The 25,915-nt window shown below is 45.4% G+C and overlaps 1 protein-coding gene across 3 annotated transcripts in view; it reads right to left on the bottom strand.

Moving 5' to 3' along the window:
• The window catches only part of LOC137095239 (transcription factor Gibbin-like), a 660,796-nt gene that overhangs the window by 459,278 nt on the left and 175,603 nt on the right, over nt 1-25,915 (bottom strand). The window lies entirely within an intron of this gene.

The raw sequence follows: 25,915 nt of genomic DNA, 5'->3' as shown, positions 1-25,915 counted from the left end.
GTTAGACATGCCCCCTCCCTTCGGCCCACCCCTTTCCCTCCAGGAGTGAGTCACGGAGGAAAGGGGTGGGGGCAAAGGGAGGGGGCGTGTCTTTCCGGAGGAGGTGGGAGTAGGGAAGGAGTAAGTCACGGAAGGAAGGGGTGGGGCGAAGGGAGGGGGCGTGTCTTTCCAGAGGGGGATGGAGGAGGGAAGGAGTGAGTCAGGGAAGGAAGGGGTGGGGGCGAAAGGAGGGGGTGACTTTGAAGACACACCCCTTCCCTTCACCCCACCCCTTCCCTCTGTGACTCCCTCCTTCCCTCATCCCTCCCCCTCCGGTAAGACACGCCCCTCCCTTCGCCCCACCCCTTCCCTCCATGACTCACTCCTGGAGGCGTGTCTTACCGGAGGGGGTGGGAGGACGAGAGGAGTGAGTCACAGAGGGAAGGGGTGGGGCAAAGGGAGGGGGGCGTGTCTTTCCGGAGGTGGTGGGAGGAGGGAAGGAATAAGTCATGGAGGGAAGGGGTGGGGCGAAGGGAGGGGGCGTGTTTTTCCAGTGGGGGTGGGAGGAGGGAAGGAGTAAGTCACGGAGGGAAGGGGTGGGGCGAAGGGAAGGGGCGTGTCTTTCCGGAGGTGATGGGAGGAGGGAAGGAGTAAGTTACAGAGGGAAGGGGTGGGGCGAAGGGAGGGGGCGTGTCTTTCTGGTGGGGGTGGGAGGAGGGAAGGAGTGAGTCAGGGAGGGAAGGGGTGGGGGCAAACGGAGGGCGCGACTTTGAAGACACGCCCCCTCCCTTCTCCCCACCCGTTCCCTCCGTGACTCACTCCTTCCCTCCTCCCTCCCCCTCCGGTAAGACACGCCCCCTCCCTTCGCCCCACCCCTTCCCTCCATGACTCACTCCTGGAGGCGTGTCTTACCGGACAAGGTGGGAGGAGGGGAAGAGTGAGTCACAGAGGGAAGGGGTGGGGCGAAGGGAGGGGGCGTGTCTTTCCAGAGGGGGTGGGAGGAGGGAAGGAGTAAGTCACGGAGGGAAGGGGTGGGGCGAAGGGATAGGGCGTGTCTTTTTGGTGGGACTGGGAGGAGGGAAGGAGTAAGTCACAGAGGGAAGGGGTGGGGCGAAGGGAGGGGGTGTGTCTTTCCAGTAGGGGTGGGAGGAGGGAAGGAGTGAGTCAGGGAGGGGGAGGAGGAATGGTTTTGTCAGGGCGGGGCTTGGAGACAGCGTGGGAGGTGTAAGATGCGGCGCGGCGAGGCTTGGAGTGTGCGGAGCGGGGCTTGGAGCAGCGTGGGAGGGGTAAGATGAAGGAGGGGGTGGAGGGAAGGGGGCGGGGGGAAGTTCCTTTGTTTGTGGGTGTGTGTGGGCAGCGACGTGTTCGTGCTGGGCGAGGGAGGGAGTGAAGTACGGAGGGTGCGTTGGCCGTTCGGCCATGTGTGCGCGCGCGCTGGGGACTTTGCGCCAGTGCGCATGCTCAGTTGTTTTGCCGTTTTTTCTGTGTGTGGTTGTGTTGTTTTCAATTTTGAATGGATTAGTTTGTACCGAGTGGGTTGTCCTTGGGGCATGGCAATTTTGACGCAGTTTTGTTGGGTTTTTTTAGAGTTTTGCTGTCCTGTTGAACCCACCTAACAGATTTATATATATAGATGCTAGTGTGCTTATACACATTACCTGACACTGGCTCAGTCACTTTTCAAATATCTCGACATCATTCGGGAGGCATGCTTTAGTTTCCCTGGAGATGTTTGGCTCAGATATGATTAGCTGTTCCGACAAAAGGCTGCAGGTGATCCCTCACTGCGTTGGGATATGGTAGAAGGACAGCTTTGGAGGTTAGCGTTATCTTCATATATGGGTTGAAGCGGCGACAACACTTCATGTTTCTATACCCAATTATTGCTATACTGGGCTTATCGTCTTATCGCCATTTCAAAGGCAGAGGACCACATGCCACATGCTCCAGAGCGGAGATGACTCTTAGAATGAGACCTAAGTCCCCAGCAAGGTCTACAATCCAGTTTAAGTGAGTTTTTGTAATAAATACAAGAGTTAATGCCCCCCTTCCCCCAGCCGCCCCATAATAATAATAATAATAATAATAATAATAATAATAATAATAATGTTCAACTTCCAACAGACCTCACTACCTCTGAGGATGCTTGCCATTGATGCAGGCAAAACGTCAGGAGAAAAATTGCCTCCAGAACATGGCCATATAGCCCAGAAAAACCTACAACAACCCAGTGATCCCGGCCATGAAAGCCTTCGACAATACATAATAATGTTCGTTACCTTAGATAGGGTGGGGGGTGACATTCATATCCTTCCCCAACAGGGTGTTCATATTACTGTTATACTATAATTGTTATTTGATACCTAAAGACACTGTCATGTCCTGTGGTTGACCCTCTGTCAAGAGCATACATACAGCCCTGTGTTAACAATATACAGGCTTTATATAGCCAGTGTTCGGTTCCTACCTGAGGCACTACTTAGCCAGCTGAGGTTTGACGGAGATCACCTCTCAGGATTATAACGATTCGACAGAGATCGGGTCAACCTAAAAATTTAGGACAGCCCACTAAGGAGAAAATTTGGCTAAGTTAGCATTACAACTTTTGGGTGGGGTTACGAATGCAAAATAACCCATTTGAGGCTGATCACGTTGGGCTGGCGATGGCTTCTAATTTATAGCTGCTTAAATATTTACCATTACCCCCCGTTTTGTGCCTTTATGGGTGTTTCCTAAGTCTCTCAATGCTCACAATAACCCTTGGGCGATTGTTATACCAAACTGGTCTGTTAAATAAAGAGCCCCGCAACAAAAGCCAGACCAGCTAATAAACTCAACTTGATAAGACCAGGCCGCAATTCACGGTTGATCACTAGTCCTGTTTAGTTAATCTCAAAGTTCTAACACCCCCAGAGTTAAGATTTTCAAACTATAAGGTGTCAGGAGCCGGTTTCCAGGCCTTAAGTTTTGGCGCTAAAAACCAGGATCCTGACATGTAATGCTGATAAGAATGTGCAGCTGGTGACCTCAGGGGAAGCAGTTGGCATTTGGCGGGGAATATTGCACGGGACTTTCGGTTGGCAGGAAAGGGGAGTTCAATTGTGAGGGAGGGTATATAAGGGTTGACCCGCGGCTGCCGGTCAATCCTGGCTTTCTTCGTGTATGAATGTCCAGCAGTAAAAGTTCCTGATTGATTATGGATTGGCGTCCTGTGTCGTTATTGGGAGTGGCTGCTGTGAGCTTACAATAAGGTGTGACTCATGTGAAACCAATAAACATGATTTGGCGATTAAGGCTCATGGTCAATCCATGGGTCACAGTCCAAATGACAGATACATTAATGTTGCAATATTTCCTCAAGACCCTAAACAACTGATTGGCTATGGTTACACAGGTACAACACGAGAGATATATTTTACTCTTATGCAGCCATACCATACACATATCAATATATATACATACGGTACTACAGAGACCAACCAAAGTGGTCTCAGATACAATGTGCCACACTGGCTGCACATGTGTTGAGTTTATAAAGGTCTGAGAAATGTTTTCGGTTTTGTTTGATTATACCAATAATTAAATTAGACATGGCATATGTGTTACAAAATTATTACTAGTCATGGGGCTTAAGTAGGCTTCGGGTCAACCACATGATTTTCTTTATAAGCCACCAATACAGTTAAATCTCATACATTACACTAGACCAGGGGTCCCCAAACTTTTTTAACAGAGGGCCGGGTCGCAGTCCCGCAAAAATGTTGGGGGGCCAGATTATAATTTGAAAAAAAAACATGAATGAATTCCTATGCGCTCTGCACATATATTATGTGCAGTGCAACCCCCCCCCCCCCAAATCAAAAAACAAAGACCCACACTTCTATATAAATAAAAATGTAATGTTCATTTGTGTGATTAACAGAACTTAAAAACCACTGGACGAATTGACACCAATTTTAGACACAAGACACCTAACAATCCAATGTATGTCCTTCACACAGAAAAATATTTTGTCACTTGGGAGTTGTAGTTGCTGGGATTTTATAGTTCACCCTCAATCAAAGAGCATTCTGAACTCCGCCAATGATGGAATTGAACCAAACTTGGCACACAGAACTCCCTTGACCAACAGAAAATACTGGAAGGGTTTGGTGGGCAGTGTCCTTTGGTTTTGGAGTTGTAGTTCACCTACATTCAGAGATCACTGTGGACACAAACAATGATGGATCGGGATCAAACTTGGCACAAATACTCAATATGCCCAAATGTGAACACTGGTGGAGTTTGGGGGAAAATAGAATCTTAACATTTGGGAGTTGTAGTTGCTGGGATTTATAGTTCACCTACAATCAAAGAGTATTCTGAACCCCATCTGAGGTGGAATTGAACCAAACTTAGCACACAGTTCTCCCATGGCCAACAGAAAATACTGGAAGGGTTTGGTGGGCAGTGTTCTTTGGTTTTGGAATTGTAGTTTACCTGCCTCCTTGGAGACCAGAGCGGCCAGAGCAGAGGGTTCCTGCAAAGGCCGGAGCATCGCCGGGTGGGCGTGGTCAGCGATGCCGTTCCGCCCATCGCGGGAACCCTCTGCTCCGGCCGCTCTGGTCTCCAAGGAGGCAGGTAAACTACAACTCCAAAGCCTTTTGTAGTTTACCTGCCTCCTTGGAAACCAGAGTGGCCGGAGCAGAGGGTTCTTGCGAAGGCCGGAGCGGCGTCGGGTGGGCGTGGCCAGCAGCGCCGGGTGGGCGTGACCAGGGAACGCTGGCATTCTCTGGCCACGCCCACTTGGCGCCGCTGACCACGCCCACCCGGCACCGCTCCGGTCTTTGCAGGAACCCTCTGCTCCGGCCGCTCTGGTCTCCAAGGAGGCAGGTAAACTACAAAAGGCTTCTCCCTCCCACACGAGCAGAGCGGCCAGAGCAGAGAGTTCCCGCGATGGGCGGAGCGGCACCGGGTGGGCGTGGCCAGGCCAGGCCTCGCGGGCCGGAGAAATGCCCTCGGTGGGTCGCATACGGCCCGCGGGCCGTAGTTTGGGGACCCCTGCACTAGACTATCAACCTCTCCGGAGATCATCACTATCAGGCCCTACTGCCGGTTTGATTATATAAAAGCTCAAAATGATTCCAGTTAGTGCACTGCTTATAATAGCCTACCGGAGTTTTAACCAACTATGCTAAACCAAGCCTTTTGCGTTATAACAACCAGGCCGATGTGGCCCAATAAAGCTATGGGTCAGCGTTGATAACACCTGAAGCCACAGGTGATCGTGGGTATAGCAAGTGCTGTGTATAATTCACCCAGATGGCGATCTGGGCGATCTGCTTACAACTAAGTCACCCTGTGAGGTTCACGGTGAATGGGTGCCCCGAGGCGGCAATATCTCAAAGCCACCCTGGGTGGCATTATGTGCTGGAGAAGAGGGGTTTCACGCCTCCTTCCCTCTGTATTGTTTTGTGTTTTGAGTTTTGGCAGCCCCAGACCGGTGTGGCACATAGATGGTCGACCTGTTGAGTCGCAGGGGTGGAGAGACGGAGATTTGGCTGAGACATATTCAGCACTCTATCTGCATCCACCACCAGCAATAAAGATTGTTGATTGGGCTTTTAAAAAGGGAAGAGCCCCGATCGATTGAACAAAAGGTTTTCTCACAGTTTTGATTGAAGACAATAAGATATGTCCAAAGTTATTACATGTTACAAATGTTATCGGTTGAGGACTGGAGTTAAACCCCCCGCCTCCACCCCAGCTTAACACCATTCTACACTGTCCCAAGGCCGCCGCCCCCCCCCCCCCCAAAAATGACTTATGGTCAATACAATTTTGGCTCATTATGGGCCCATATTCACGTTTTCCTTATGTTATTTGGTGACAACACAAAACACACTCGTACCTGACACAGCACGGTATAAATTAAGTTTACAGTCATATGTGGGCAACTTTTCTAGAACACAGGCTAGCAGGTTTATAGGAGCTGTTTTAAAGAGTGGGGGATGGGACAAAGTAGACACTTGTCCACATCCTGTGGCGGAAAAACAGCTAGGAAATATTTATTTGCACCCAAGGCACCCCCTTTTGGGGGACAAAGGCCATTAATGTAAAACATCACCGGTTGTTACACTATCCAAGGTGAACAGGAGAAATGGCTTTAAATGAGGAGGGTCTTACCTCAATCTCCTTGAGGAAGATTCCTCCCACGCATTTCGCTAATAATAGTTACCCAGGTTTAAGTCACCCGGGAATCGGGTGTTTCGCCCTTTGAGCCGAGGGGGGTAGGCCGGGAAGGGACACCACCTTGGCTTTATTCACTACACGTTCATGCTAGTCTGATTATGGTTTGAGCTTTAGATTTAATTAGGTAACAGTTAATAAAGTTGCCCAATTTTAAACCCATAACTTTTGTGTGGTGTCTTCATTTGAGGAGTTGGCAGGCAATCCCCATTGCTTCCTACGGATGTGAGAGCTGGACCACAGGGAAGGCTGAGCGAAGGAAGATAGATGCTTTTGAACTGTGGTGTTGGAGAAAAGTTCTGAGAGTGCCTTGGACTGCGAGAAGATCCAACCAGTCCATACTCCAAGAAATAAAGCCCGACTACTCATTGGAGGGAAGGATATTAGAGGCAAAAATGAAGTACTTTGGCCTAATCATGAGAATAAAGGAAAGCTTAGAGAAGGCAATGATGTTGGGTAAAATGGAAAGAAAAAGGAAGAGGGGCCGACCAAGGGCAATATGGATGGATGGCATCCTTGAAGTGACTGGCTTGACCTTGAAGGAGCTGGGGGTGTTGACGGCCGACAGGGAGCTCTGGCATTGGCTGGTCCATGAGGTCACGAAGAGTCGGAAACGACTGAACGAATGAACAACAACAACAACATTCATGTCAGAATGAGGTGGGGAGTCAAGATGGTGTTGTGGTTTGAGTGTTGGAGACCATGGGTCAAATCTTTACTTGGCCATGGAAACCCACTACATGACTTGGGCAAGTCACATTCTCCCAGTTTCAAGCAAAATGAAATACAAATTCCATTTGAACCGACGTTGCCAAGCAAACCCAACCTGCAGTTTAAGTCAGAAATGACTTGAAGGCACAGAACAGCAACCAAAAGGGGAGGGGGCTTCTCTCCCAATACAAATAACAGTTTCAGAAGCGTAGTTTGCAATGACTTTAAGAGTCATAACTAGAGTCCACCTGCCATTATTCCCCTTTTAAAAGCATGTGTATTAGATATGTGATACATTTTTAAATCTAGCTTTCCCCTCCAGTGACAATGACTCAAGTACACTGCAAGTATGTCTAACAAAATAAATCGGCACTACAGTGCTGGAAGGAGTAGCAGGTGCATAACCTGGGCAACGTTCATGAACAAAGCTCAAAAAAGCTGCTTTTTACAAGTCCCAGAACCCCTTGACTAGCTACAGTGAGTTCTGTTCCCAAAATAATGTTTTCTGGTGAGAATGATCAAGTTGTCCTGGTTCTACAGCAGCAAGGTTAGGATTAATCGAGCCTGAGATAGCTAAAGATGACTCCCCATCAATTGGAATGGCAACCTGTGAGATCATGGTGCTCCCTTGACTGGTAGAACATCCAATGCAAGCAAATTTCTGATGTCATACAATAGCTGACTCCTGGGGCACATGGTTCCATCCAAAAAGCTGGGAAGCTGCTCCTTACCCATTGCAATATCAGTGGTCAAGGCTCTATTTCCATGCAGCTGCCATAGTGGCATTGCTATCTTAGAATAATGCTCGCTTCACTAAAATGTCCCTCATTACATTGTCCTTCATCCTTCAAGGGGTATTTTGCCACATTCACTTCCTAATCCACTGGGCTTTAAAGAGAAGCATACAATTCTGTCTTCCGCAATGGCAAGACTTGGTGTGCTTCTCCAGCCCAAGAGACGTGGGGCATGAACAGGTGCTACCCAAATGAACTGGAAAAGAAGGGGATTTTTGATGCAGGCACATCCTTTCTTTCATCACCGGACAATAAGGGCCTAACTAGTTTGCAAGAAACAGGAGTTCTTGCATTGCGGCTTCACCGAGTGCAGAACATAGTATACTCTTTAGGAATCAAACAGCTGCTGTGAATCTAGGTTTTTAATTTAAGAGTGAAAGATAAAGGTAATTCCTCGTGGATGGATTTTTAGAAGGCCGAAAATATAGAGAAGAAGATAGGCCATTTTGTAAAATGACAAAGATGGCATGGTTGTTTGCACACCACCATGATGATTTTTTTCTTTCTATGCCAATGTCATCATCCTCAAACTTCTGGATAGACCACTCCCTGTCAGAAAGGTAAGCCCCTTGCAAGGATTTCATTTAAAATGGGGCTTGTTGCAGATAGTAGTAGTATGTTTTACTGATTAGCCCAGGGGTCTTCAAACTTTGTAAACAGAGGGCCAGGTCACAATCCCTCAAACAGTTGGAGGGCCAGATTATAATTTGAAAAAAAAAACAACCCATGAATGAATTCCTATGCACACTGCACATATCTTATCTGTAGTGCAAAAAAAAAACCCACTTAAAAACAATACAATAATAAAAATGAAGAACAATTTTAACAAATATAAACTTATTAGTATTTCAGTGAGAAGTGTGGTCCTTCTTTTGGCTAATGTGATAGGATTGTTGTTGTTGTTGTTGTTGTTGTTGTGTGCTTTCAAGTAATTTCGAACTTAGGCTGACCCTGAGTGAGGGCTGGGTAAATGACCTTGGAGGGCTTCAGCCCCCCGGCCTTAGTTTGAAGACCCCTGGATTAGCCCATTGGCTGTATCAAAACATTTGACAAACACATACAAATACAGCATACAACCCACAGTACAACATAAGTTAAAATAAATAAGCTGTTAACAAGGTCCCGATCCAGATCAAATATCTGCATCACCTCCACATTTTACCCCAATCGACTCTAAATATGCAGTTCTCAGCTGTGTTGCTTTAAATAGAAAAAGGTCATTCTGTATGTTATTTTAGCTTTCTGGCCGGCCAATAAAAATGTAGTTCTAATATATGGATCCCAATGTGTTTTTTGTATAACGTATGGCCTGAGGTATTGGTTTCTCTCTTTCTTGTAGAAGTCACAACTAAACACTAACTGGGAGAGATAGCCAATACTCCAGGGGACAGGAGCAGAATTCAAAACAATCTTAACCAATTAGAGAGATGATGAGCCAAAACTAACAAAATGAAGTTCAACAGTGACAAATGCATTTTTTAAAGATACAGAATGGGGGACAATGCCTGCCTCGAGAGCAGTATGTGTGAAAAAGATCTTGGAGTACTCATGTCCAACAAGTTAAACATGAGCCAACAGTGTGATGCGGCAGCAAAAAAAGCCAATGGGATTTTGGCCAGCATCAATAAGAGTATAGTGTCTACAGCAGGGGTCCACAAACCTTTTAAACAGAGGGCCAGGTCACAGTCCCTCACACTGTTGGAGGGCCGCATTATAATTTGAAAAAGCCATGCATGAATTGCTATGCACACTGCAAATATCTGATTTGTAGTGCAAAAAAATCACTTAAAAATAATACAATAATTACAATGAAAAACAATTTTAACAAATATAAAATTAATAGTATTTCAATGGGAAGTGTGGGCCTGCTTTTGGCTAATGAGATAGGAATGTTGTTGTTGTTGTGTGCTTTCAAGTTATTTCAGACTTAGGTTGACCCTGAGCGAGGGCTGGGTAAATGACCTTGGAGGGCCGTATCTGGCCCCTGGGCCTTAGTTTGAGGATCCCTGATCTAGATCCAGGGGAGTAATGATACCCCTCTATTCTACCTTGGTTAGACCACGTGGAATATTGTGTCCAATTCTGGGCACCACAACTGAAGAGAGATATTGACAAGCTGAGGAGGGTGACTAAAATGATCAAGGGTCTAGAGAACAAGCCCTATGAGAAGCGGCTTCAAGAGCTGGGCATGTTTAGCTTGAAGAAGAGAAGGCTGAGAGGAGACATCATAGCCATGTATAAATATGTGAGAGGAAGTCACAAGAAGGAGGGAACAAGCTTGTTTTCTGCTGCCCTGGAGACTGTGATGCGGAACAATGGCTTCAAACTACAAGAAAGGAGATTCCATCTGAACATTAGGAAGAACTTCCTGACTATGAGAGCCATTCAGTAGTGGAACTCTCTGCCCCGGAGTGTGGTGGAGGCTCCTTCTTTGGAGGTTTTTAAACAGAGGCTGGATGGCCATTTGTCGGGGGTGCTTTGAATGCAATTTTCCTGCTTCTTGGCAGGGGGTTGGACTGGATGGCCCATGAGGTCTCTTCTAACTCTATGATTCTACCTGTGCAATATCTTCTACCTCTGATGTTCCACAGATACAAAATCATTCATTCCATAGAACTTGGTTAAACTTTCCATATTTGACCATTGTATCGAGTTGTTCAGATCTAGTTCTGGTAAATAGCCTCCTGAGATGTTTAGATCCTTCTGTCTTTAGATATTGGGCTGTTTTACAAGTGTGTTTTAAATGACTTAGCATTAGTGAGGGTGGCAATGTCTTTCGGAGCTTCTACATCCAATATTCACTGTGCAAGCATTTTTTGTTCTAGTTCTTCTAGAACTGGGTTTCTCAACCTGGGGGTCGGGACCCCTAGGGGGATCGTGAGGGGGTGTCAGAGGGGTCGCTAAAGACCATCAGAAAACACAGTATTTTCTGTTAGTCACGAGGATTCTGTGTGGGAAGTTTGGTCCATATCTGTCGTTGGTGGGATTCAGAATACTCTTTGATTGAAGGTGAACTATAAATCCCCAGCAACTACAACTCCCAAATGTCAGGGTCTATTTCCTCTAAACTCCACCAATATTCACATTTGGGCATATTGTGCCAAGTTTGGTCCAGATCCAACATTGTTTAAGTCCACAGTGCTCTCTGGATGTAGATGAATGACAACTCCAAAACTCAAGGTCAATGCCCACTAAACTCTTCTAGCATTTTCTGTTGGCCATGGAAGTTCTATGTGGGAACTTTGCCCCAAATCTATTGGTGGGGTTCAGAATGCTCTTTTATTGGAGGTGAACCCTAAATCCCGGCAACGACAACTCCCAAATGTCAAGGTCTATTCCCCCAAATCCATCAGTGCTCACCTTTGGGCATATTGAGTATTCGTGCCAAGTTTGGTCCAGATCCATCACTGTTTGAGTCCACAGCGCTCTCTGCATATAGATGAACTACAACTCCAGAACCCAAGGTCAATGCCCACCAAACCCTTCCAGTATTTTCTGTGGGTCATCGGAGTTCAGTGGGCCAAGTTTGGTTCTATTCCATCGTTGGTGGAGTTCAGAATACTTTTTGATTCTATTATTATTATTATTATTATTATTATTATTATTTAAACTTTATTTGTACCCCGCTAGCATCTCCTGAAGGATTCGATGCGGCTTACAAAGGCCAAGGCCTCAACACACAATATAACAATACAAAACCTAAAGCAAATTAAAACAATTAAAGCAATATAAACAACAAGCAATAAACAATACACTGAGACACAATAAAACTGGGCCGGGCCAGAGTAATGGGTACAGGATTAAAAGTGCTGATGTGACAGGTGGTATATAAGGCTTATAGGACAAGTGCAGTGTGCAGTGTGCAGCAATCTTAGATCTAATAAAGTGCTTATGGGACTTGGTATTGGAGATTTCCTATTCTGGGAAGGCACATCGGAACAGCCAGGTCTTCACGTTCTTTCTAAAGACTGCCAGTATAGGGGCCTGTCTAAGATCTTTGGGGAGGGTGTTCCAGAGTCGGGGGGGGGGCACCACAGAAAAGGCCCTGTCTCGTGTCCCCACCAAACGCACTTGCGACGCAGGCGGGATCACGAGCAGGGCCTCTCCAGATGACCGAAGTGAACGCCTGGGTTCGTAGACAGAGATGCGGCTACGCAGGTAGGATGGTCTCAAACCGTTCAGGGCTTTGTAGGTAAGCACCTGCACCTTAAATTGGGCTTGGAAAATAAACCGCAGCTAGTGGAGCACCTTGAACAGGAGGGTTGACCTCTCTTTGTAAGGGAGAGGTCAACTCTCCTGGCTGCTGCTCGTTGGACCAGTTGGAACTTCCGAGCCGTTTTAAGGGCAGCCCCACGTAGAATGCATTGCAGTAGTCCAATCTGGAGGTGACCAAGGCATGGCCACCCCGGCCAGATCAGCCTTCGCGAGGTACGGTCGCAGTTGGTGCACGAGTCTCAATTGTGCGAAAGCCCTCCCAGACACCGCCTGAGCCTCAAGCATAAGCGATGAATCCAAGAGGACTCCCAAACTGCGGACCCGTGGCTTCAGGGGGAGTATAACCCCGTCCAACACAGGTTGCCACCCTATACCCCGGTCAGGTTTACTATCAACCAGGAGGACCTCTGTCTTGCCAGGATTGATCTTCAGCTTGTTCCTCCTCATCTAGATAGACACAGCGGCCAGGCACTCGTCCAGCACCCAAGAGGGCTCCTTGGAGTTGGGTGGAAAAGAGTAGTAGAGTTGTGTGTCATCTGCATAGAGGTGGCACCTAACTCCAAAACTCCGGATGACCTCTCCCAGCGGTTTCATGTAGATGTTGAAAAGCATGGGAGACAGAATAGAGCCTTACGGGACCCCACAGGTCAAAGGTCAGGGGTCCGAGCAGGCGTCTCCCAGCTTCACCATCTGGGATCGACCCTCCAGGAAGGATCGGAGCCACGACAAAACCGTGCCCCCGAGACCCATCCCAGAGAGTCGTCCCAGAAGGATACCATGATCGATGGTATTGAAAGCCGCTGAGATGTCCAAGAGAACCAACAAGGTTATACTCCCCCTGTCCAGCTCTCTACGGAGGTCATCCACCAAGGCGACCAAGGCTGTTTCGGTACTGTGACCAGGCCTAAAACCAGACTGTGACTGATCTAGGTAGTTGATGTCATCTAAAAAGCCCTGGAGCTGGGAGGCAACCACCCACTCTAGCACCTTACCCAAGAAAGGGAGGTTGGAGATTGGTCTGAAATTGTTCAGCACCGTGGAGTCAAGGGAAACCTTTTTAAGGAGTGGACGAACCGCAGCTTGTTTCAGGTGAGATGGAAAAAACCCCTGCTCCAACGATGCATTAATGATCAACACAAACCAATCAACCAACCCCTCCCTGCCCGATTTAATTAGCCAAGACGGGCAAGGGTCCAGAGCCGATGTGGTTGCCCTCACAGCTCCAAGGACCTCCTTCACGGTCTCAGGAAGAACAAGCCTAAAAGAATCCCACAAAATCGGAGAAGCAGATACCTCAGTCACCTCCTCTGGCACAGTGAGGAGGTGCGCTCTAGCCCCCTCCTCGTATGCTTGGAGTCGAGCTCAAGGCGTATCTGAGCGACTTTGTCTGCAAAATGGTGTGCGAAATCGCGATACCGAGTTGCTGGGTCGTCAAAAGTCTCCTCCACCACAGGTGGCTGAAGGAGTTCCCCGACGACCCGGAACAATTCTGATGATCTATTTGCTGCAGACGTTATAGTCGTATAGGACTTCTTGGATACCTGTATAGCCACGGTATACGCCCTAAGAGAGGCTGTAGCCCGTGCTCGGTCAGACACGTCCCAAGAACTCCTCCAAGTGCGCTCTAGCCCCCTCCCCGTATGCTTCATCACAGCCAGCTCCCCGGTGAACCAGGGAGACAGCTTGTCATGACAGAACGTGATGGGGCGTTCGGGAGCGATTGTATCTATCGCCCTGGTCATTTCCCTGTTATAGAGATCAACCAAGACGTCGACAGGATCGCCAGGTTCCATGGCAGGATGAACCCCAAGATTCCTCAGGAATCCCTCCGGATCCATCAGTCTCCTGGGGCAAACCATCTTAATTTGTCCTCCACCCCTGCAGAGGTTTAGGGTCGCAGAGAATCTAAAATGACCAGATAGTGATCAGACCATGACACAGGAAGGATGTTTTGTTCTTCCACTCTGATCATTACACTGTCCGCCACAAAAACTAAGTCGAGTGTGTGTCCAGCCTGATGGGTAGAGCCAGATATAATTTGTAATAGCCCCATGGTCGTCATGACGGCCATGAAATCCTGAGCTGCACCAGTCAAGGGGGTCTCAGCATGAATGTTAAAGTTTCTCAGCACAACCAGGTGCTGGGAGACCAAGGCCGAATTGGAGACCACCTCTGATAGCTCAGTCAGGGAAACTACTGGGTCGTGGGGTGGGCGGTACACCAGCAGAAACCCCACGCTATCATGGTTCCCCACCCTCAGGTGGACACACTCAAACCCAGATGCTTGCGGAATAGAGCATCTGGCCACGGCGATGGATTGCCGATAGACAACTGTGACCCCTCCCCCCCCCCCAGCCTGGCCTGCTGATGCACTCCGAAGCCCAGTGGGCACAGCTGAGTGAGATTTACTTCCCCCAGCTCGTCCAACCAGGTCTCGGTAATGCAAGCCAGATCCGCCCCCCCCCCAATCCAGGATCAAGTCCTGAATGGCAGTGGTCTTACCATTGACGGATCTGGCATTAATCAGCAGGATCTTAAGGCTAAGGGGACTGCTGTGGGGCCTACCACTTCCTACCTTCTCCAGGGTCGCAAAAACTCTGTTGCGCTTCTCTCTGGGGCATTGGTGACCCGCAAATCTCCTCCCCCACACGACCTGAATGGTGCCCCCTCCTCCGGTCCCCCCTCCCCCCCTACATGGTTGGGATCTGTGGCTAGTCAACTATCAGAAGAAGTAAGGCTGGAGTATAGTCTCCCTTGAGCTTCAGGTAGGGATGATCCTGATGTTAAACTGGAAGGAGAGCCATTGAGGGAACTGAGTGGACTAAACAGGGGAAGTGTTCTTGGGCGGGAAAGTGTGGCTGATTGTGTAGGGACAACTGGAACAGATGGGGTTTCAAATTGGTACAGACCAGGAGGGGGGGCCCTAACCAGGGAGCTATCTGTGGATTTATCACAGGGACCTGATGGAACAAGGCAAGAAGGTACCATTTTGTCAATAAGGGGGCGAATATGAGGGTCCACAACTACCCTTTTGATGGTGATGCCCCATTTCTTTAGGCAAGATCGCATTGCCAGTAGCTCGCCATGCCATAAATTGTCTTCCGGTGTAATTAAAAGACAAGTGGAGCAATCAAGTGACTGATAGTCCCTCCGCAGCCAGATTATGGCTTTCAACCTTATTTTCCATGGTCTTTCGATAGGATTTGGGCCAGAGAATCACAAACCACCCTCCTAGAAGTCCATCTGCCCCTATTGATCATTAGGTCAGCAATGTCCACCGCAAAATTGTCTGTCATTAGGAGATGTTGATCCTGGGTAGAAACTGTGGTTGGCTGAGCAATAGGATCTGATGTTGTCCTCTGGATGTCCATAGATGTCATCCGCCAATCCAAGATGTCGTCATTTCCATGCATACCCGACAACCCTCCCCTTCCCTCAGTCATCTCATCCTCCATCCCTCCTTCCAACCCAAGATCCAATGAGCCTTTCTCTCCATTTGAGCACAAGTCCTTGGCCAAATCTGCACATAAGGGTTTGTCTGCCCTTGGGGGATCAAACTGCACTGATGTTCTGGTAATATGGGCAAGTCCTCTAAATCTTAAGTTGAAGCAACAAAAGATTAAACGATTCTCCCAGGAGGTCGTATAAGTGCGATAGGTCATTCTTCACAAGAGACTCTGTTTCAGCCATTCCTATGTCTATCACAAATACCACTTAGACTACTAACACTAACACTAACACTAAAACACTTACCAACCCTCACTCAATGGCAACTTACGTCACAATCAATCACTCCTCCAAACATATCTCAACATCTCACCCTCTCCTCATTCTTTCACAATTTCCCTCCCCAATCAGCACTAACCTTCACACTCTCTCATCCACATACACATCCATATACCATCTACACCTTCCTATGTCTTCACTTTCCTATCAACAGTCTAGATGAACTATAAATCCCAGCAACTCCCAAATGACATTATCAATCTCCCCTCAAAAAAAAAAAAGGATGACCCAAACAACTACCGTCCGGTCAGCCTCACGTCGATACCGGGCAAGATTCTGGAAAAGATTGTTAAGGAAGTGGTCTGCAAATACTTAGAAACAAATGCAGTCATCACTAATAGTCAACATGGATTTATCAAAAACAAGTCATGCCAGACTAATCTGATCTCTTTCTTCGATAGAGCTACAAGCTGGGTAGATGTGGGGAATGCCGTGGATGTAGCGTACCTGGATTTCAGTAAGGCCTTCGACAAGGTCCCCCATGACCTTCTGGCAAGGAAACTAGTCCAATGTGGGCTAGGCAAAACTACGGTGAGGTGGTTAAGTGGACGAACACAGAGAGTGCTCACTAATACTTCCTCTTCATCTTGGAAAGAAGTGACAAGTGGAGTGCCGCAGGGTTCCATCCTGGGCCCGGTCCTGTTCAACATCTTTATTAATGACTTAGATGAAGGGCTAGAAGGCATGATCATCAAGTTTGCAGACGACACCAAATTGGGAGGGATAGCCAATAGTCCAGAGGACAGGAGCAGAATTCAAAACGATCTTGACAGATTAGAGAGATGGGCCAAAACTAACAAAATGAAGTTCAACAGTGACAAATGTAAGATACTCCACTTTGGCAGAAAAAATGAAATGCAAAGATACAGAATGGGTGACGCCTGGCTCGAGAGCAGTACGTGTGAAAAAGATCTTGGAGTCCTCGTGGACAACAAGTTAAACATGAGCCAACAATGTGATGTGGTGGCAAAAAAAGCCAATGGGATTTTGGCCTGCATCAATAGGAGCATAGTGTCTAGATCTAAGGAAGACATGCTACCCCTCTATTCTGCTTTGGTTAGACCACATCTGGAATATTGTGTTCAATTCTGGGCACCACAATTCAAGAGAGATATTGACATGCTGGAATGTGTCCAGAGGAGGGTGACTAAAATGATCAAGGGTCTGGAGAACAAGCCCTATGAGGAGCGGCTTAGGGAACTGGGCATGTTTAGCCTGAAGAAGAGAAGGCTGAGAGGAGATATGATAACCATGTATAAATATGTGAGAGGAAGCCACAGGGAGGAGGGAGCAAGCTTGTTTTCTGCTTCCTTGGAGACTAGGACGCGGAACAATGGCTTCAAACTACAAGAGAGGAGATTCCATCTGAACATTAGGAAGAACTTCCTGACTGTGAGAGCCGTTCAGCAGTGGAACTATCTGCCCCAGAGTGTGGTGGAGGTTCCTTCTTTGGAAGCTTTTAAGCAGAGGCTGGATGGCCATTTGTCAGGGGTGATTTGAATGCTATATTCCTGCTTCTTGGCAGGGGGTTGGACTGGATGGCCCATGAGGTCTCTTCCAACTCTTTGATTCTATGATTCTATTATTCTATGATTCAACTCCACTGGTATTCAAATTTAGGCGTATTGGGTATTTGTGCCAAATTTGGTCCAGTGAATGAAAATACATCCTGCCTATCGAATATTTACATTATAATTCATAATAGTAGCAACAAAAATAATTTTATTGTTGAAGGTCACCACAACCTGGGGAACTGTTCGAAGGGGTTGCGGCATTAGGAAGGTTGAGAACCACTGGATCTAATCCATTGAGGCTTGCTAACCAGAATATTGGGAGTTTGAATCCGCAAGACAGGGTAAGCTCCCACTGTCAGCCCCAGGTCCTGCCAATTTAGCCGTTCGAAAACATGCAAATGTGAGTAGATCGATAGGTATTGCTTCGGCAGGAAGGTAAAAGGGTGCCCCACGATGTCATGCCTGCTACATGACCACAAGGTATCTACAGATCATGGCTTGGAAATGGAGATGAGCACCTCCCCTGGAATCAAAGTTGAGCACTGCCTCCAGAGCTAAAAGAGGAAGCCTATGCCTTTGTCTGTTTATTTGTGTTTCAAAGGCATTGAATGTTTCCCTGTGTCTGTATATATGCTGGAATCCCCCCTGTGTCCCCTTGAGGAGATAGGGCAGAATACAAATAAAGTGTTGTCGTTATTAGCATTATGATGATGATTGTGTGTAAGAGCTGGATTACATTCATTGCTGTCAGCACTAAGGTGGACAATGGTAGCACTTTTTCAAAAATCTAGTCTTTCATCTTTCTGCTCAGGAACTGAGATAGGATCTTTACTTGTGTGGACTAAGTGCTGCAGTCAAGAAATCCTAAGTGCTGGACTAATCTTGATTATGTAGCAGTGGGAGGGGACTGAGGTTAGTGTCTGGGTTTTGCTCGGAAGAGAGCAGCTTCTGCAAGGTTCATAAGCTTGGAAGTGAACACCATGAAGGCTAGGAGAAATCTGCCCAGCTGCCATTCTCATTGGTGCAGGTGTGTGGCTCAGATAAACAGGGAATGCTCTGCCAAGTGACTCCTGAAAGCATCAGCCCACCAAGAGGAGAGTTCTTGCTGTTTTTTGGATGCAAGGTTCCAGAGTGTTTGCGCCATCCATTACATATTTTGCTTGACACATTGGGGTTTTCCGGGCTCCTTGGCCAAGCAGCAGAGGCTGGGTAATGATCTCAGACCAATTAGGGCATGAATCCCTTGTTGACTTTGCGGAAGGATGCTGGAGGTACATGTGCTACAAAGGTGAATTGGTTTTAAATAAGTTTTCCTATCTGTCTGCCCCCCATTCCTTCTCCCCTAGAACTCTGGGAACTTTATTTTTACCATGGCTATTGAGAATACTCTGCTAGAGAGCTTCATCATTTTATAGAACTCCAATTCCTTGAATAACCTGAAGAGTGGTGATTGTAGAAAGAGATATAACTTTAAAGCTACAGTCACATAGTCTAGGAATATTAATTTGTGCCCCTTGATACACTTTTGGGTTGCAACTTCTATTAGCCTTATCATATAGTAGCAGTTGGGGGATTGTGGGAGTTAAGGTCTAGACCAGGGGTCCTCAAACTAACGCCCGGGGTCGGATACAGCCCTCCAAGGTCATTTACCCAGCCCTCGCTCAGGTCAACCTAAGTCTGAAACGACTTGAAAGTACACCACGACGATGACAACAACAACAACAATCCTATCTCCTCAGCCAAAAGCAGGCCCACACTTCCTATTGAAATACTAATAAGTTTATATTTGTTATCACAAATTGGTCTGTGTAAAACAGAAACATTGCCATTTTGGCACACGCTTAGCTTTACCTTCCTTACCAATCCATCTGGACTTGGCAAGGTCTCTATAACTTTGGCCAAAGGCCACTTGAAATGAGGTAAGGATTTGTCTTTGAGAAACACAATGTTTCCAACTTGGATGTTGGGTTTAGAGACTTTCCACTTGCTGCGACTCTGGAGTTGAGCCAGGTACTCTGCCTTCCAGCGTCCCCAAAACTGATTGGCAAGAGTTTGAGTTTGTTTCCAGAGTGCTTTGTAATATCCTTCAGGGACAGGATACATAATTTCCTGCCATTCAGAAGTCTTTTGAGTCAGAATGGACATAGGAGTGAGAAGCTGTGGAATATCTGAGTCTGTTGTGGTGGGCACCAATGGGCAGCTATTTACAATGGCCGTCACTTCTGCCATTAAAGTGACCAAAACATCATGAGTCAAATTTTTACACTTTAAAAATATAGCATTTTTGAACTTCCGGGCGGACGGCATGGCGGCAGGTCGAGTGTTCTGAGTGCTCCTGGAACACTTTGCCTCTCTGACCAGGTAGAGCCCAAGAAGGCTCCCTCTTCCTGGTGGATATATGACCAGGTAGACTGCTAAGCCCAAGGGGTAAACCGCCGACGGTCCTGGAATGCCCCCCCCCTCAAGGGGGAGACACAACAGACCTGGCAAGGTTGCCCAAAGGGTCAGCGGGTTGGAGAGAAGCTGATGCGGAGGAATTACCTCCGCCCAACTGCTGGCGCGTCCGCTTTCAAGAACAGCCAAACAACACAAAAGTAAGTACAAACAACAAAGAATCTACCTTTGAGGATTTTGAACAACTTCCTTAACACTTCAAAACTAAAGAGATAATCCTAGTGATTGAAAGCCAGATAAAGAAAAGTCTTTGAACAAACGCATAGAAAGCTAAACCTCGAAATAGAAATAGAACTACGTTCCCTTTAACGCACCCCCAATGTAAGGAAAGGGAACAAGGGAACGAGCAGCGGGGATAGGAGCACCAGATGCAAAGAGAACTAATCAACAATTAGTCAACCTTTAACATAAAACCAACTCCCAACAAACCAATAAGCTAATAGATCATTAACAACTAGATAATTGACCAATCTACCAATCTATCAAATACCCAAACACTCAAGTACTTAATAATCCAACTGATCTAACAAAAGTGACGGAAATCAGCCAGCTGGGAGGAAACTGCGTGAAGCCAGAAAGGAAAGAAACATCACATGCGGCTATCTCAATACACGCCGTGAGAACCCCCCCCCCCCCCAGGATTCAACAGGGACGCCGGCACTGGCTAACCCTGGTGAAGGGCTGGTGAGAAAACCCACCAGGGAGGGACAATACGGAGGCGCTGCGGTTTTTGAGAGAGAATTGAGAGAACCCAGCAGTTGGTGGATGGTGGCCAGAAAGGACAAAGAGGACTGAGATAAAGAGGGAGCCTGGAGAGAAGACGACGAGCGCTCACCCTGACTGGCCTAAGCAAGAGGGCGGCGTGCGGGCAGACGGACAGCGGGAGCGTCAGGACCATCGCAGAGGAGCCGAGGCGACCATGCATGGACGAGGAGGGACGAGGAGGGAGGACTTTGCGGCAGGGACAACGCGGAGTCAGCATGGTGCCACAACAAAGCAGAGCAACGTAAAGCAGGAAGCAGGAAGCAGGAAGTAAACAAATCATACCATAGAGACTAATACAATACGCCTAGACAATACGGAAGACAAGAAAGACAGATGGCTGAAGTAGACGAACGGACAGAGAAGAAAAAGAAGTAAGAAATAAAGACAATAGAGGGGAAGAGTGAGGTTTGGGAAGAAGTTCGGGAAGAAGTGAGAAAAATAGCCTCAGAAAGGGAGCAGCGAAGCAAAAAGAAGCATAATATAGGAAGCATATTACTAGGGAAAGGCAGGGTAGGATAGAAAAGTGGGAAAGTGTCAGAAGTGAACCTAAGAGAAAAGAGAGAAGAGAAGGAAAGGGGAAAAGAGAGGGGAAAGACCCAAGACCACCCCCATAGAGGAAGTCTTAAATCAAAAACTAAATACACACCCCCCCACCCCCTCGTGCCTGGAGGCGATTGGGACGTAGCTATACAATATACATCCCTAAATAATAATAATAATAATAAATTAAAAATAAATAAATAATTAATTAAAAAAAAGAGAGACCCGGAAAGAGGGGGAGCAGGGAGGGAGGTAAACAAAAAAAAGGGGGGGGGGAATAAATAAATAAATAAATAAATATTATTCACTTCTATTAAGTTGTAAAGAAAAAAGCTAAAAAGCCAAAAAAACTAAAGGGAAAAGGCTACGGAGACAGACTGGACAAATTGGAAAGCATGAGTAGCAAACTAGAAGCAAGACAAGAAAAGCTTGAGATAAAAGAGATGGAATTCCAGCTCAGATTTAGAAACATCGAAGAGGAATCTAATGAGAATATCAACAAAATAATATGTAAAATAACAATGGAACTACTGGAGCGTCCCGAGGAAGAATTATCAGAAAATATAGAAAAATCATACAAAATTATGACCAACTATGCGAAAAAAATTAAAGTAGCCCGGGATGTTATAGTCCACTTCACAAAAAGAAACCTTAGAGAACAAATATTAAGAGAAAACAACAAGAAGCCACAATATTTCAAGGGGAAGAAAATCTCTATCTTGAAACAACACCCCCCAAGTATCCTCAATAGGAGAAAGAAATACATGTTTCTAGCAGAGTTCTTAAGAAAACATCAAACCCGCTTTAGGTGGGAAAAAATTGAAGGAATGATGATTACCTACAAAGAGGAGAAATTATGGATAACATCCGAAGAAAAAGCGAAAGAATTCCACAAAAAGAATGTTGAAAGACCTGGAAAGAGACAGAACCCCCGATGACCATGATAGCAGAGAGAGTAAGAGGGCAAGACTTCTATCTCCGGCTCTTCTCACCGAAACAATGACCTTGAACACCCCCAAACTGGACTTAGACGCATCCAATGTAACCGCACAATAAAATATTCTAATGCAATTAAAAGTGTGGAGTAATAATATTAACGGTTTAAATTCGCCATCGAAAAGGAGGAAGATGGTCAACCAAATAAAACAAGGCAAGTATGACCTAATTGCTCTACAAGAAACACACATAAACAATAAACAATCCTCCAATCTAGTTCAAAAAATATTAGGCAAGGAATACATCTCATCAGCAGATGAGAAAAAAAGGGGAGTAGTAATTTATGCAAACCCAAAGTTAGTGACGAATCTGGCCTTTAAAGATCAAGAAGGCAGAATGATAAGCATTAACATAAATCAAAATTTTCAGAAACTGCTCTTCTGCAACATATACGCCCCCAACGACCAGAAGACGAAATTCGTCAAAGAACTAAGGGAAAACCTATCCAACCAAACTTTCGATAATTTAATCATAACTGGTGACTTTAACGCTAAATTATGGACGCTAAATTAGACAAACTGGTGCCAAGTAGAAAATCAGACCCCAAAGCGAACCAGTTACCAAAAACATTTCTAAACTTGAAGGAAGAATTTAATCTAAAAGACCTGTGGAGGATGACACACCCTAATGATAAAGATTTTCCCTTCTTATCGGACCGCCACCAATCCTGGTCCAGGATTGATATGGTTTGGGTATCCAATTCAATTCTCATAAAAAAATTCCAACATAAAAATCTTGCCAAGATCCCTATCAGACCATTGCCCAATTGAACTCACTCTAATGGAAACAAAAAAGACATTCAGATGGAGACTAAATGACAATCTCCTTAGATCAGAGGAGGATATCAATAAAAATAAAGATCTTCTAAGGGAATTCTTTCAAATAAACGCCTCAAAAGAAACCCCCTCGCACATTGTCTGGGATGCCAGCAAGGCAGTGATGCGAGGACATTTCATTAAACAAAACTCACTTAAAATAAAATTGAAAAAACAAAGAATGGACAATGTGACCTGTCAAATCTCCCGAATAGAGGATGAGCTTAAACGAAATCCCCTAGATAAGACTCTAAAACAAGAAATCAAAGCCTGGACCTCCCAAAAGGAAAAATTAGAAACGGACCAACTAGCTAATCAACTTAAATTCATGAAACAAAGAAATTTTCAACATGCCAACAAGCCAGGTAGGTGGCTGGCCAGGAAAACCTGGCAGAAAAAACAATCACAAATTATAACATAAATTGAAAAAGAGGGGAAACGTTACACTAAAAAACAGGACATAATAGGTCAATTATATAAATACTACAAAAACTCTATGCTAGGGACAACATAAAAAAGAAGATATAATATCCTTTTTGAGCAAACAAAAGCTGCAAAAAATAACGGATCAGCAAAGATTAAATTTAAACAGAGAGATCTCAAGGGAGGAAATCAAAAATGCAATCAAAAAGATGAATAGCAACAAAGCCCCAGGGCCGGACGGGTTTACGGCGATCTACTATAAAGTAATGATAGAAGAAATAACACCTCATCTCCTGAAAATAATGAATGGAATCTTAAATGAAAAAAATCCGCCACCGAACACCTGGAAATCAGCCTACATTACAATGTTACACAAGGAGAATCAAGACCCGAGGGATGTAAAAAATTACAGGCCCATATCCCTCCTTAATGTGGATTATAAGATCTTTGCCAGTATACTCGCCGAAAGGCTCAAACTATTCCTGAAAGAGTGGGTGAAAGAGGAGCAAACAGGTTTTTTGCCTAATAGGCAATTAAAAGACAATATTAGAATTATCTTAAATACCATAGAATATTTTGAGAAGAACAATCAAGAAGAGCTAGCACTACTAAGTCTTGACGCCGAACAGGCATTCGATAATCTCAATTGGGATTATCTAAAATTACTAACTAAAGAACTAGACCTAGGATATCAGTTTCACAATGCCATCAATTCAATTTATAACTCCCAAGAGGCCAGGATGATAATAAACATGCAAGAATCAAGCCCCTTGAAAATCTGCAAAGGCACAAGGCAAGGTTGCCCCCTGTCACCTCTATTATTTATCCTGAGTTTAGAAACCCTTCTTAATTCTATCAGAGAGGACTCTGACTTAAGAGGCATCAAAATAAACAAGGAAAGTTACAAACTAAGGGCGTTCGCGGACAACTTAATGTGTATTATCAGAAGCCCCATAGAAACAATCTCCAAATCGATAACCAAAATTAAAGTGTACGGGTCTGTAGCGGGCCTAAGGATAAATAAAAGAAAGACGGAGATACTAACTAAAAATATGTCCCAAAAGAAAAAGGAAGAGCTCTCCACCCTAACAGAATTCAAAGTAGTAGAGAAAATACGCTATTTAGGAATAACGTTAACAGCTAAAAACTCACAACTAATAAAAAACAATTATGAAAAGAAATGGAAAGAAGTACAGAAAGACCTAGACAATTGGAAAAACCTGAAGCTATCTCTGTTAGGGAGAATCTCTATAATAAAGATGAACATCTTGCCCAAGATGCTATTCTTATTTCAGTCCCTGCCGGTAATTAGAAATGTAAATATCTTCAAGGAATGGAATAAAACCATTTCTAAATTTGTATGGCAAGGGAAAAAGTCCAGGATCAAACACCTGATACTTATTGATGACAAAAGAAGAGGCGGTCTCGGCCTCCCAGACCTGAGGTGCTATTATGAAGCCTGTTGTCTCATATGGATCAGAGATTGGATCCTATTAACAAACAAAAACCTACTCTCCCTAGAAGGTGTAGATCTTAGGCGAGGATGGCATGCCTACTTGCACTACGATAAAACAAAGATCGAAAGGAACTTTAGCAATCATTACATAAGAGCGGGCCTAATGAAAATATGGGAGAGACACAAAAAAGACTATATAATAAAACTCCATTGTGGCTTTCGTCCCTAGAAGCCCTCCATCGGAGAGAAATGGGTTGGCAACAATGGCCCACTTATTGTGACATCCTAGAGAAGATAGAAGGAAAATACGTACTTAGAGATGAAAGGAAAATAAAAGAAACTTTCCCCAATCTCTCTTGGTTAAACTATAGACAACTGGTTGATTATTACAAGATAGATAAAATCGCAGAATTTGCAGATCAAAATGGCTTTTTGGACAGCATATTGAAGTCAAACAACAAACTTATCACAAAAATCTACAAAAAATTACTAGAGTGGACCACCGAAACGGAACAAATAAAAGACTCAATGATTAAGTGGGCTCAAAACATAGGCCACCAAATAGAACTGAATAAATGGGAGAAAGTTTGGAACCAAAGAATGAAATTAACCTATTCATACGAACTGAAAGAAAATCTTGTCAAAATGATCCATCGGTGGTACCTGACACCCCAAATAATTTCAAAATGTTATAAAAACGCTTCAAATAAATGCTGGAAGTGCGAACACCAGATTGGGACTTTCTTCCACATTTGGTGGTCCTGTCCCATAGCTAAAAGATATTGGACAATGATTCAAAAAGATATTCAAAACATCTTAGGAATACAAATAGAAAACAAACCAGAATTTTTTCTCCTAGAAATGTATGATATAGGGGTGATTTGAATGCAATATTCCTGCTTCTTGGCAGGGGGTTGGACTAGATGGCCCATGAGGTCTCTTCCAACTCTTCGATTCTATGATTCTATGATTCTATGAGGGGGAAAAAAACAATGACAAATTATTCCATTACTTAATTACAGCAGCACGTATTGTATACGCTAAAAAATGGAAACAGAGATAAGCCCCCCAAAGAGAAGACTGGCTTAACAAAATCCTTGATATAATGACCATGGATGAACTGACTTATTGGATAACACCAAACCATGGCATTCCAAACAAACCTACGAATTGGGATCCGGTAAAGGTCTTCCTTAAGAAATGGAAAATGAACCTCATTTATTAAAAAAAAAAGTAAAT

This window comes from Anolis sagrei, chromosome Y (genome assembly GCF_037176765.1).
Source record: "Anolis sagrei isolate rAnoSag1 chromosome Y, rAnoSag1.mat, whole genome shotgun sequence".
Taxonomy (NCBI): Eukaryota; Metazoa; Chordata; class Lepidosauria; order Squamata; family Dactyloidae; genus Anolis; species Anolis sagrei.
The sequence above is the reverse complement of the archived record's forward strand: the minus strand, read 5'-3'. Positions and strand labels throughout refer to the sequence as shown.